Here is a 13,374-nt window from a genome sequence, read left to right as displayed (position 1 = left end):
GGGGGCAACAGAGGATGAGGTGGTTGGATGACATCATCGACTCGATGGATGTGCCTTTGAGCAAACTCCGGGAGATAGTGGAAGACAGGGAAGCCTGGCATGCTGCAGTCCATAGGGTTGCAACAAGTCAGACACATGTGAGTGACTGAACAACAACCACCAAAGCAAATGTGGGCAAAGCCTGAAATTTCCCTCCCCTCTGGGCATCAGCTTTTGGGAACCTTAACAGAATTGAACGAGAAAGGGCTGGATTCCACCTATGTCTCAAAGCCAACAGCTTTGAGCTCTGACTCCCCACTTCCATCTGCTGCCAGGTTGGAATCATGCTGGCCCTGCCCCACCTCTCAGGTATAATAATGGGGTTTTGAATGGTTGGATTGTAGCTCCAGGATTAAAGCTGAGCTGAGTAATGTTGCTTCTGTTAAGGCATGCCCGCAATAAAGAGACTGTTCTTCTCTGTAGAAACCAAAGCCCAGACTGAGTTCTTTCTGCTTATGGTGAATCCTGTCCTCAGATCAATGCTAAAAGGGAAATAATCCTTTTTTTCTGTTCTTTTAATAAAGTGACCTTCCCACCTCTATATACTAAGCATTAAAATGACCTCATTGAAATTTGCCATAAATACTGCAATTATTTTTTTTCCAAAATGATCTTGACTATGAGCAAGGTAATACAGCAACAACCACCACCCACCCCAATGCCAACTAAAAATATTTTGAACAATTTTCTCACTATTCCAGCCCAGGGTCTTTCACCCATCCTATCCGAAAAGCAAAGCAGAACTTTGAAGACTATGAACTCCATGACTCAGACATACCTGGATTCATATCACAGTTCTGGAAATTGCTGTGGGGTGTGGCAGTTATAAACATGTCATCCAAATTTAAACACTTCTCCATCAAGAGTTGAAGTCTGTGTTACCTACTCTTGAATCTAGCTTCTTTGCTTGACCAAAAAAATGCAGATGAAATATTGGTGCCAGTTTCTAGAGCCATTCCCTAAGAAAGTAGCAGCCTGTCTCTGTGCTTGTTTGGTACCAGTCTTGATACCTTTTCTGTGAAATAGCCACAGAGACGACTTTGGGGCTTGTCATGGCCAGTGAAAAGCCCCAAGAGGAAGTCAAGACAGAGGAGACAATCATGTCGATGTAAAGGTAGCAGGGGAGGATAGTTTGGTGTCATGGTTTAAGGCTCAGAGGCATAACCACTTTAATAAAAGCCTAGTGTGAATGGCAGGGTTTGTCCATGAAGCAGATCTGATTCTGATTTGATGGGCAGTCGATCAATGAAACAGACACACCTGCACAGCTGTAAATGGACGATGAAGATAATGCTGGTGTGTCCTGGCAGCAGACAGGAAGTGTCTACTAAAGAGAGGACCTGCAGCTTTACTGCAGAACCAAGACACCACTCTCCATTAGAAAATCACGATTTGGTTCCATAGCATACTGACTGTTGCAATCTAGTTTCTCTAGTCTTTCATTTCCCTTCCCCCACTCCTTTGTTCTACATGAAGTAAATGGAGTATATGCACAAGCTAATTGATTTTTTTTTAACTAACTGGTCAATGGTATATTTTGATCAACATCAAAAGGAATGGGGTGGGGGGACCACTGCTTCTGTGAAAATTGCCCCTTTCTCCATAATTGGTATGCTCATTCAGCTCTTCTGATGCTAGGAAAGATTGAAAGCAGGAGGAGAAGGGGACAACAGATAATGAGATGGTAGGATGGCATCACTGACTCAATGGAAATGAGTTTGAGCAAGCTCTGGGAGATGGTGACGGACAGGGAAGCCTGGCATGAGGACAGGGAAGCCTGGCATGCTGCAGTCCACGGGGCTGCAGAGAGTCGGACATGACTGAGCAACCGAACGACACCAACAGGCCAGTAAGTTCTTTTGTTTTCCCTGTTTCACAAAACAAAAACAAAAAGAAAATCATTGCATACGTTGTTTGCTTGGAGAATTTTAACGTTTTTCATTCTCATTGTAAAACCAAGAGCAATATATATATATATATATATATTGTATATAGCTGTTACAGGTAGAGAGCTCTGTCATTAAGTCAGGATGAATTACTTCAGAAGAAATGAATCCTAGATAGTTTTTTCCTTCAAGTAAAGCTTCTTGTTTAAATGCACTTCTTGGATTTTTAAAAAATGCTTTTATACTTCCGCTTCTCAGCTCGAGTGTAATTAACAGGAAAATGAAAAGTTGCTCATGATGCTGTCTTCAGATCTCTGTTAAATAACCTTATTTTAAGGAAAACTAAGGCAGAAAGCCTTCCCCAGATGCTCTTCTTGGGAAGAATTCTACTCCTTGGGCTATTTCTGAACATGCTTTCAGCAAAAAGATTTCAGTCACAGCATTTGTGAATTTTGAGTTTCTTCTTTGCTGGGAGTAATTAGAAGCAGCATGAAATGGAGTTCAGAAATAGAAAAGAAAGCTGATGTGAAGAAAGAGTAGCAGGAATTCTGAAGCCTTAGGAAGAATGAAGTGAGCTGGGAAAGGCCTCTTGTACCTCTGACAGTGCCTGCCTGGGAGGAGATGACACTCACGGGGACTCAAGTGACCCCTGGGCACAGCCAGGCTGCGCTGAAGTCACCCCACCAGAGCAGAACCTAGGGGTTTTCTCTTCTCAGTAACAGAAAATTACAATACAGGGATTTCCCTGGGGGTCCAGTGGCTAAGACTCCAAAGTCCCAATGCAGGAGGCCCAGGTTCAATCCCTGGTTAGGGAACTAGACCCCAGATGCTACAACTAAAAATCCCATGGGCCACAACAGAGACAGAAGATCCCAAGTGCTAAGACCTGATGCAACCAAATAAGTTAATTAAATAAATAAGTGTTTTTAAAAATTACAAGCACACAAAATAAAAAAGAATTAAGTATTTGTCATAATGAACATATACAAAGAAATCCTATGGGCCCCCACACCCCAGTTTCAGCAATTCAACAATCATCTACTCATGGCCAAACTTGTGTCTTCTATAAACTAACTAATCTCCTACCCCAACCCCAGATTCTTTGGAAGCAAACTCCAGACATTATATGATTTCACCCATAAACTTTGTTTCTTAATAGAGAAGTTTATTGATATTTCTTCATGAAGTAGTAAACAGAACTAAGAAATATACAGCCTAAAACAAAGTGACCCTAAAATTTTTGTGGCAATTATACATTTATAACCAAAATAAAAATGAACAGTTTTTAATGATTAAATAACTTAAAATTTTTTGCTCCATAATTTATCTGAAATTAAGCCAATATGAGGTTAATTGGGAGAATGTCACTTTATCTTTCTCCAAAGAGACCGTCATCCCAGTAAAACAGTGGTTTGGTTCTGTAAGATTCCACAATTTTTTTTTTCACAGCATGAAGGGAAAGAAGAAGAAAATAGAGTGTTACCATGTTAGTCACTTAGCCATGTCTGATTCTTTGCAACCTCATGGACTGTAGCCCACAAGGCTCCTCTGTCCATGGAATTTTCCAGGCAAGAATACTGGAGTGGGTTGCCATTTTCTCCTCCAGGGGATCTTCCCGACCCAGGGATTGAACCCAGGTCTCCTGCATCACAGACAAGTTCTTTACCGTCTGAGCCACAGGAAAATAGCAGAGCTGACAATCAAAGAATTGGATTCTGCCGACCCTGGAACAGGGAGACAAGCTGACTTGGACCCATCCTGATCTAGAGTTCACGGATCCCACTGGGAAGTGAGTGATTCAGCCCAGGGCAAGATGGCCAGCAGGTGAGATGCTCTGAGGAAAGCGTGTGCCCAGCTCATGCCACAGCTGACAGTTGAGAGGTCTAAAGGCTCTCATTGCATCAGAGAGCAGGTGCTGCAGATGGCCGGGCTCTTTCCAATACAGGGAAAGTTGGCCACGTGAGTCTGAACAGCTCCTTAGACAAGAGGAATGTATGGGGCACAACCGTGTGTGTTCCCTTCTGTCCTGGCAGAATTGCCAGAACAGTTACTCACTTCCTCCCAGCAGGATCCGAGGATTGTTGATCAGGATGGGTGCAAGTCAGCTTGTCTCCGTGCTCCAGGGTCGGCAGAATCTGATCCTTTTTTTTTTTTCCGTTTATTTTTATTAGTTGGAGGCTAATTACTTTACATCATTACAGTAGTTTTTGTCATACATTGAAATGAATTAGCCATGGATTTACATGTATTCCCCATCCCGGTCCCCCCTCCCACCTCCCTCTCCACCCGATCCCTCTGGGTCTTCCCAGTGCACCAGGCCCGAGCACTTGTCTCATGCACCCAACCTGGGCTGGTGATCTGTTTCACCCTAGATAATATACATGTTTCAATGCTGTTCTCTTGAAACATCCCACCCTCGCCTTCTCCTAGAGTCCACAAGTCTGTTCTATACATCTGAGTCTCTTTTTCTGTTTTGCATATAGGGTTATCGTTACCATCTTTCTAAATTCCATATATATATGTTAGCATACTGTAATGGTCTTTATCTTTCTGGCTTACTTCGCTCTGTATAATGGGCTAATCTGATCCTTTGATTGTCAGCTCTGCTATTTTCCAGTGGCTCAGACAGTAAAGAACTATTCTGTGATGCAGGAGACCTGGGTTCAATCCCTGGGTTGGGAAGATCCCCTGCAGGAGGAAATGGCAACCCACTCCAGGAACTAAACAATTCCTTGGAAGCAATTCCTGCTCTAAGCTGTTCACTAACTCACAAGCCAGGTCAATGGGCTGCTGTCTGCTCAACTCACAGCTCTATTGGTGTCTTACCTCCAGTTGGCATTTGTTTTTGTTTGTTTGTTTTTAAGATTTTTTTTTTTTTCTGATGTGGGCCATTTTAAAAGTCTTTGTTGGATTTGTTAGGGCTTCTCTTGTGGCCCAGCTGGTAAAGAATCTGCCTGCAATGCGGGAAACCTGGATTTGATCCCTGCGTTGGGAAGATCCCCTGGAGAAGGGAAAGCTACCCGCTCCAGTATTCTGGCCTGGAAAATTCCATGGACTGTATAGTCCATGAGGCCGAAAAAAGTCGGACACAACTAAGCATTTTTTCTTTGTTCGTTTTTAAGATTTTTTTTTTTAATGTGGGCCATTTTTAAAGTCTTTATTGAATTTGTTACAATACTGCTTCTGTTCTATGTTTTGGTTTTTTGGCTTCAAGGCATGTGTAATCTCAGCTCCCCGACCCAGGATTGAACCTGAACCCTCCTGGATTGGAAGGCAAAAGTCTTAACTACTAGACCACCAGGGAAGTCCCTGGCATTTAATTTCAAGTCCAGCTCCAAAAGAGCACTTTGTATAAGTTTAAGAAATTTACTAGTGATGTCAATTAGAAGTAATAACTTATAAAACTGCAATAATTAAGACCATGTACTATGAACACATGAAAAGCAGATCAACACTCTAAGTTTAGAAGTAGATCTGTATACATAAGGGAATCCAGTTTACAATAAAGCAGGCATTTCAATTCAAGAAGGAAAAATAGTTTATTCAATAACTGGTTTGTGGACAACTTATCTAGAAAAAATTAAGTTGAATCTGTATCCTATGCACTAGAATAAGTTCCAGAGAAATGACAATTACATTTCAATAAAGCTTCCCTGGTGACTCAGTGGGTAAAGAATCTGCCTGCGATGCAGGATACACAGGAGACCCAAGTTCAATCCCTAGATCAGGAAGATCCCCTGGAGAAGGAGATGGCAACCCACTCCAGTATTCTTGCCTGGGAAATTCCATGGACAGAGGAGCTTAGCAGGTTACAGTCCAAAGGATTGTAAACAGTTGGATACAACTGAGGGACAAAGCTGAAAAAGAATACATTTGGGGGGGAAAATGAAATTATTCAGCTACCAGGGCATGGTACAGGAATCATGACCAATTTGTTTTTGTAATAATTTCCCTTAGAAAAGGAAAAAACCTTCTATATAGAATACAAAACCGAGAATCTGTATCCTGGGTGATAAAGGTTTGGGCTGGCCTGTCTCCAGTTCCTGGGAGGTAACCTTTCAATACTTGAAATTTCTCTGGTGATAAGAATGTCTGTGTCATTCTTGGTGGACCCTGAAAGTTTATACTAAGGAGATGACTCAACTGGGGGCTTCCAGAACAGGAAGGCCAGCAGGTGATTAGAGGACTGGCTCTTCGAGTCACGTGTTAGCCCAGCCTCTGGGGATGGGTGGAACGGGAAGCTAGAGGTTGAGTTCAGTTGAGTGGCCAGTGATCCAGTCACTCACACCTACGTGATGAAACCATGGAAACTCAGGACACTATTGCCCAGAGGAGGCCCCCCCGCTACCAATGCCCAGCATGTTGTCACGCGTCACTGCGTCAGGAGGGTGGTATGTCCCGACTTCACAGGGGACAGCACATTGGGGCTGCTCCCAGATTTAGCTCCCCATGTCTCTTCTCTAGACTGGTTTTGATTTGTATCCTTTTTGCTATAATAAAACTGAAATTTAAAGAAAAAAACTGTATAGCACTTTCCTGAGTTCTGTGAGACATTCTGGCAAATTACTGAATGTGAGGGGGGGATGGGGACCCCAAATTGTAGCCCATTGGCCAGAAGTGTGGAGATTCCAGGGCATCTGAAGCCTGGAAAAAGACGACCCTCACCTTCAAGGTTTGGCCCGACTCTGTAGTTGGAGTCAGAAGTCATGACACCATTAACAAAAAGACTAGTAACTGCTTACATTAAACTCAAAAATTTTCTACATGTGACGAATGTAGAAAATACAAGAAGAGTGTGAAAATACAGGGAAAAATGTTTGCCACTCATACAGTGGAGAATGACTGTATTTTCTAAATAAGGATTATGTTCAATACAAAAAAAATTACAAAAAGAAGCTTAACAAAAAATGAAATACAAAAATCTTTTATAAAAAGATACTTAATACCACTTATAATAAGAAAAATGCAAAATGATACTTTTTTAAAAGAAATTCTTTGTTTTGTTTTGTTTTTTCACTGCACCACATGTGGGATTTTAGTTCCTCAACCAGGGATTAAATTGATGCCTCCTGCAGTGGAAGGGTGGAGTCTTAACCACTGCACCACCAGAGAAGTCCCAAAATGATAATTCTTAAGACATGATTTTTTTCACTGACCCCATGGACTGTAGCATGCCAGGCTCTTCTGTCCACGGGATTTCCCAGGCAAGAATACTGGAGTGGGTGGTCATTCCCTTCTCCAGAGGATCTTCCTGACTCTGGGATCAAACCTGCATCTCCTGCATTGGCAGGCAGGTTCTTTACCACTGACCCACCCATATAACTCCATTTTACCTTAATCACCTCTTTAAAGGCCCTGCCTCCAAAAGCAACCCCATGCTGAGGTGCTGGAGGTTATCAACATATGAATGGGGGGGGGCGGTGCTGCAATTCAGCCCCTAACAGGGTTTTTTAAAAAGTGGGGAAGCTATAGACATAGATACATGTTTGTGTATGAATCCAATATCTATGGAACATACACAAGAAACCATTAAATACTATTTGCCTCCGAGGAGGGGACTTGAGTGGCTGGAGGACAGGGCGGGAAGGGAGAGGTCTCATTCCTTACTCTTTAGAACCTTCTGGGTTTTGTATCATTACTTAGAATATGGATCAAAAGCTATACGAGTTTTTTTAATTTCAAATCAAGGAGTTGGGTTGGCATGTGGGACTTTGGACCACATCCAGCATTTAATGGGAAGACTGCTTCTCTGTTGATGAAAGAAGTAGTCCTTACATCCTTCAAAGACAATAATTGCCTGCCTGGCATTTATGTGGTGGCTACTGGAAGCCAATGTTGTTACAAGATGAATGCTTCCTATTTTCAAAATAAGATTGTGGACATTTATCTATTCTCAGAGTCCAATTTTCAGTGACAACAGCATTTTCCTGTTGCTAACTTTAACACGGTGGATAATGTGTTTGTAGCTGACAACTATTTAACAAATAGTAAAGTGTGGTGCATAATGATATATGTTTACTCAAACTAAAATGTATGTATTTAGCTGAAGCTAAATAATACAGCCTGTATTGCCACAAGATAGAGAAATAAAGCAGAGCTTTAATAAATCTCAGTAATAAGAATAAATTTCCCAATTTCTTTCTCTTAAGAAGTTGAAAAGATGTATCATATAGACAATAAGACTGATAAATTCACCAGCATATTTTGAGGGATAAAAGTAGCAATGAGTAAAGGGTGCAGTCCTTCAGGCTAGATGTTTTCAAGGTACTTTCACACAAAGGTTTTTTTCATTTTTATTTATTTATTTATTTTTGACTGTGCTGGATCTTCACTGCTTTCTCTAGTTGCGGGGAGCAGGGTCTACTCTTCACTTCAGTGCTTGGGCTTCTCACTGCAGTGGTTTCTCTTAGTTGGCAGAGCACGGGCCCTAGGCATGTGGGTTCCATAGTTGTACATGGGCTTAGTTGCCTTGTGGCACACGGGATCTTCCCGGACCAGGGATCGAACCAGTGTGCCCTGCATTGCAAGGTGGATTCTTTACCACTGGACCACTGTGGAGGCCTCAGAGGTTTTTTTTTTTTTAAATATTTATTTATCTGGCTGCACCAGGTCTTAGTTTTGGCATGCAAACTCTTGGTTGTAGCGTGTGGGGTCCAGTTCCCTGATCAGGGATGGTACCCGGGTCCCCTGCATTGTGAGCTTGGAGTCTTAGCCACGGGACCACCAGGGAAGTCCCAGCTCATTTATTTCTCATAAATATGCTTTGAAGCTTAAGTTTTGGCTCATATTTCACAGATGAAAAATGGGAGTCAGTGTAGCATGAAAATGGCCAGCATCAATTCTGAGTCTTCTTGCACTGTTTCAGCCTTGCAACAGACTTCAGAGGCTGTTTGTTTGGTATTTGTATTTAGAAATATTGCCAATTTGCATAAACTGGTCCAACTTCAATTTGGCCAATGGGTCTGCCCAAATAGCAAGAATATGCAATTCAGGAACCAAATCATGAAGTTAAAAAGCACACAAGAAAAGGGAAAATCTCCAGCAGTACATGAGCACTCATTTACTGAGTGATAATTGCAATATGCAAAGCATTTTCACACAGCTTGTCTCATTTAATCCCTACCATGGGAAATATGTAGGCCAGTTCTTAACACAAACCTTCAAAGAAGCATTGTATTAATAATATAAAATCTTTAATAAAGACTAATGTAAAGTCTTTTATAATCTGTCTATGCCACGGAATGCTTCAATGTATATCCACAGGTGCGCCTAAAACCCTACAAAGTATAAAACCTAGGTACATGATAGAACCCCATAACAGAGGAGTAACTGAACATGAAAAGGTTCATTTCCCCAAGAATTAAATATAGAGCAATCAGCTCTGTAGCGCTGGAAGGCAGTCGAAACCTCTCTCCAAGGTCCTGAGGACCTGGCAGGGTCTCAGCCCACCGTCCACTCAGCAAAACATAATGGACTCCTTAGCTTTGGTTACCAAAGATTTGATTGCAACTGTACCTGCAGGGTTCACCTGAGTTACCTACAGACTCATCAGTGATAGGAAACAGGTTTGGGAAATAAACTAACCAAAGCAGCTCTGCTTCCATGCTTAGCCTAGACCCAAGTTCTAAAATAGTGGTGTCTATCTTTTGTTCTCTAAGATATCCTGGGTCATCTCCAAATTTCACAGAGTGAGCAAAACGGACCTTGGCACACCTACCTGGATTCTCTTATTTTTTTGTACTAGAAAGTCATGATCAATATCTAGACATCAGGTCACTTTGCAGAATGCCGGGAAAATGGAGTTTTCGGGTTTTTAAAATATTTGCTTGTTTACCTTTGGCAGAGTTGGGTCTTGGTTGTGGCACGTGGGATCTTCATTGCAGTGCAAGGGCGTTTGTCTAGTGTGGTGCCTGGGCTCCAGAGCCTGCAGGCTTAGTTGCCCTTTGGCACATGGGATCTTAGTTCCAGGACGAGGAGTCGAACCCATGTCCCCTGCATTGGAAGGTGGATTCTTAATCACTGGGCCACCAGCAAAATCCCCAAACTAGAGTTTTTACAACATCATGTGTATGCTCATTACATTTCATTCTGCCTGTCAAAGAGAAATATAGCATCGTGGTAACTTACTTTGGAAATGACACTGATGAACTTACTTGTTGACAAAAATATCTGAAGAACTTAATAGTATTTATTTACTCAAATAGTCTATGTTGACAACCTGTGCAAATCAGCACATGATAAGACAATAGGATTATTGGGAAAGCCCTGTCTGCAGAGTCACAGGGTCTTAGGTTGAATCCTGACTCTGCCATATACTACCTGTGTCATCTTAAGCAAGTTACATCACCTCCCTGGGCCTCAGTCTCCTCATCAGCAAAACGGTCACATGACATCACCCCTCCAAAAGGGGTGCTGTTCTATCTCAATAAAACTGGAAGGGAAGAAAAGGCAATGAAATGGAACAAGAATATTTAGACACAGTTGAGACTTACCTTCCTTAAAAAAAAAGAAGTTCTATTTATTTTTGACTGTGCTGAGTCTCTGATGCTACACACAAGCTTCCCGTGGTTGTGGTGAGCAGGGGCTACTCTCCGGTTGTGGTGCTTGGGCTTTTCATCGCAGAGACTGCTCTTGTTGCATGAGCACAGGCTCTGGGTGTGCAGGCTCAGTAGTTTCAACTCGAGGGCTCAGTAGTGGTGGCGCACAGGCTGAGTTGCCCCGTGGCATGCAGAATCTTCCTGATTCAGGGATGGAACCTGTGTTCCCTGCATTGACAGGTGGATTCTTATCCACTGGACCACCAGGTAAGTTCCACATTTGATACTTATTTTTTATAGTTCACTTTATTTCACTGACCTTTAGTTTCCACATCCTGAAAGCCTTCTTGCCTTCCTTACAAAGTTGTTGTGAGTTCAAAATGGGATAACACCCATGAGAGTTGCCTGGAAACTGAATATGCTGTTATAACCCATTCCTCATTTTCTGTGCATTTCCCCAGTAATGGCCAGAATCACTGCCTCCAAAGGTGACCCCCAGTGACCCACATTCCCAACATTCCTGCTGGGAGGGTCTCCTGTCACACTGGATCTGGACCAGTATGTGATGCCATCAACCAGGAGAACACGGGAGGAGTGACTGGGCCAATTCCAGCCCCCGGAGGCGGCGGGCAGCCACCTCTCAGCTCACCTCACGCTCTTGTAGGGGCCTCGCGCGGAGTGTGGGAGGTCTGGCCACCTTGCTGGAGAGACCACAGGCAGGAGCACGTGCATGTACCATGTGGAGAGAGAAACCCCATCACTGTACAAAGACAGGAGCAGGGGAACGGCCGCCCCACTTGCCGGCTGAGCCCCAACTTCCCATTGTCCCTTCTGAGGCTTCACGGGCAAGAACCACCTTCCTGGCTGTGACTGACCTGGATCTCTCCAGCCACAGTGGACCGAGCGTTCTGCCTCTGTGGACCAGTCTCCTCCCCAGTGCATGAGCCTGGAGGGGCCCCGTGGTGCCAGGGACCACCAGCAGGAACTGGGGATGGTGGTGCTGAATCAGTGGGTCACGTGGGTTAGGACGAGCCTGAGCTACCACGGCTCACAGAGACTGTCAGGAGTTAATGGTGCAAGGTCGCTGGCCATCTGCCCCTGGGATCCGAGCAGCAGCCTGGCAGGCAGAGGCACACCATCTACTTACTTGGGGGGAGGCTGAAAGTCTGCGAAAGGAGCAAGTAAAGAGCTGGGAGGAAGGAGTGATGGGGAGGATGACCAGGGACTGTGTGTATATACTCCTAGCCTGCAGGATGCCCCACTGTGCTCTGATGTCTTCACAGGCACCCTCCAGAGGCGGGACCCAATCCTGGTTTACAATTGAGGAAACGTAAGTCACAGAACCTTCAAGAAGTGGTGGGAGAATCAGGGCCAGCTGATGTGTCCACAGACGCAGGGCCAGCACTCGACCTTACTCGGGCTTCCCGAAGCATTGAAGGCCCCTCCCACACCCATCCCACACCAACTGGGATGTGATCCTGTGCTTATTGTTCTGACTACACCAGGAACTGACACACCTTCTCTTTTTTTTAATTAAAAAAAAATTTGTTTATTCATTTGGCTGTGCTGTTTCTTAGTTGCGGCACGTGGGATCTAGTTCCCTGACCAGGGATTGAACCTGGGCCCCCTGCAATAGGAGCAGGGAGTCTTAGCCACTGGGCCAGCAGGGAAGTCCCAGCCTTCTCTCTTGTCGGCACCCCCTCCTCCCTGCGCCTGTGCAAACATCTCTAGTGAAGGCAGGTGGCAGAGGGCTGGGAGAGGCCACCCAGACCCCAGCCCCGCTCTGCTGCCAGCAGCAGCCCTCGGGCCGAATGTTGCTTTTCTGCCAAATGCGTCTGGTTGACCCCAGAGCCTGCAGCCCTGACAGCCCACGACTCAGGAACTGCTGCCTGAATGGCTCCGTCTCACAGGACTGTTGTAGCCCATGTGGAGTTATTAATCCCAACTTGTTGTTTTAGCCGCTCAGTCATGTCTGACTCTTTGCGACCCCATGGACTGCAGCCCACCAGGCTCCTCTGTCCATGGGATTCTCCAGGCAAGAATACTAGAGTGGGTTGCTATTCCCTTCTCCAAGGTATCTTCCCGACCCAGGGATCAAACCCCAGTCTCCTGCATTGTCAGGCGGGTTCTTTACCACTGAGCCACCTGGAAAGCCCAACTTGGCTCTGTTTAAAAATGACACACCAGAGACATGTCCTTGGAAATAAGCGTGTGTGATGAACAGCAGAGTCTGACTTCCAAATATGGAAACATTAAAATAAACACAGTGCACCGAGGGCACGAACGTCACAATTGGCCACGAATATCACAAACACCCATCGGGGAAGACAGCAGCCGTCTAACTGGCAGACCTGCAGCTGTGACTCACACTCGCCAGGGCAGGTGTGTTCCCTCCACCCAGAAATCTCAGGAAATCTCTTCATTCAGCAGCCCAGACAAATGGTCTCAGCACTCTGCAGCACACAAACTCCCCAGACAAAGGGCAGCATGGTGCAGGGAAGACTTATTAAGGGAACAAAACCCCCAAACCTGCTGATCTTACTCCACAGGCAAACCGTGCCCTTTCTGAGCAGCGCATACATTTCTTCCAGTGCACATCCACGTACCAGCCCCTATTTCCTGGTGGGTGGTGAGATGGGCACCCTACCTGGCCTCAGCGTGCAGCCCCGGGGACCTTGACAAGCAGCACACGATATAGGGAATCACATCAACACCCTTCCCACCCAGTTCCGAAACCAACAAGACCCCAAGGAAAATCAGCAGCCAATTTCTACTTTACAATTTTCACAAATCTTTAGCAAATCTGGCCAAATTCTTACAGCAATGGAGACATAGAGAACAGACTTATGGACACAGGGAGGGAAGGAGAGGTTGAGATGAATCAAAAGAGAAGCATTGAAACATATACATTA

The sequence above is a fragment of the Odocoileus virginianus genome, chromosome 22 (assembly GCF_023699985.2).
Source record: "Odocoileus virginianus isolate 20LAN1187 ecotype Illinois chromosome 22, Ovbor_1.2, whole genome shotgun sequence".
Taxonomy (NCBI): domain Eukaryota; kingdom Metazoa; phylum Chordata; class Mammalia; order Artiodactyla; family Cervidae; genus Odocoileus; species Odocoileus virginianus.
This window is presented reverse-complemented; position numbering follows the sequence as displayed.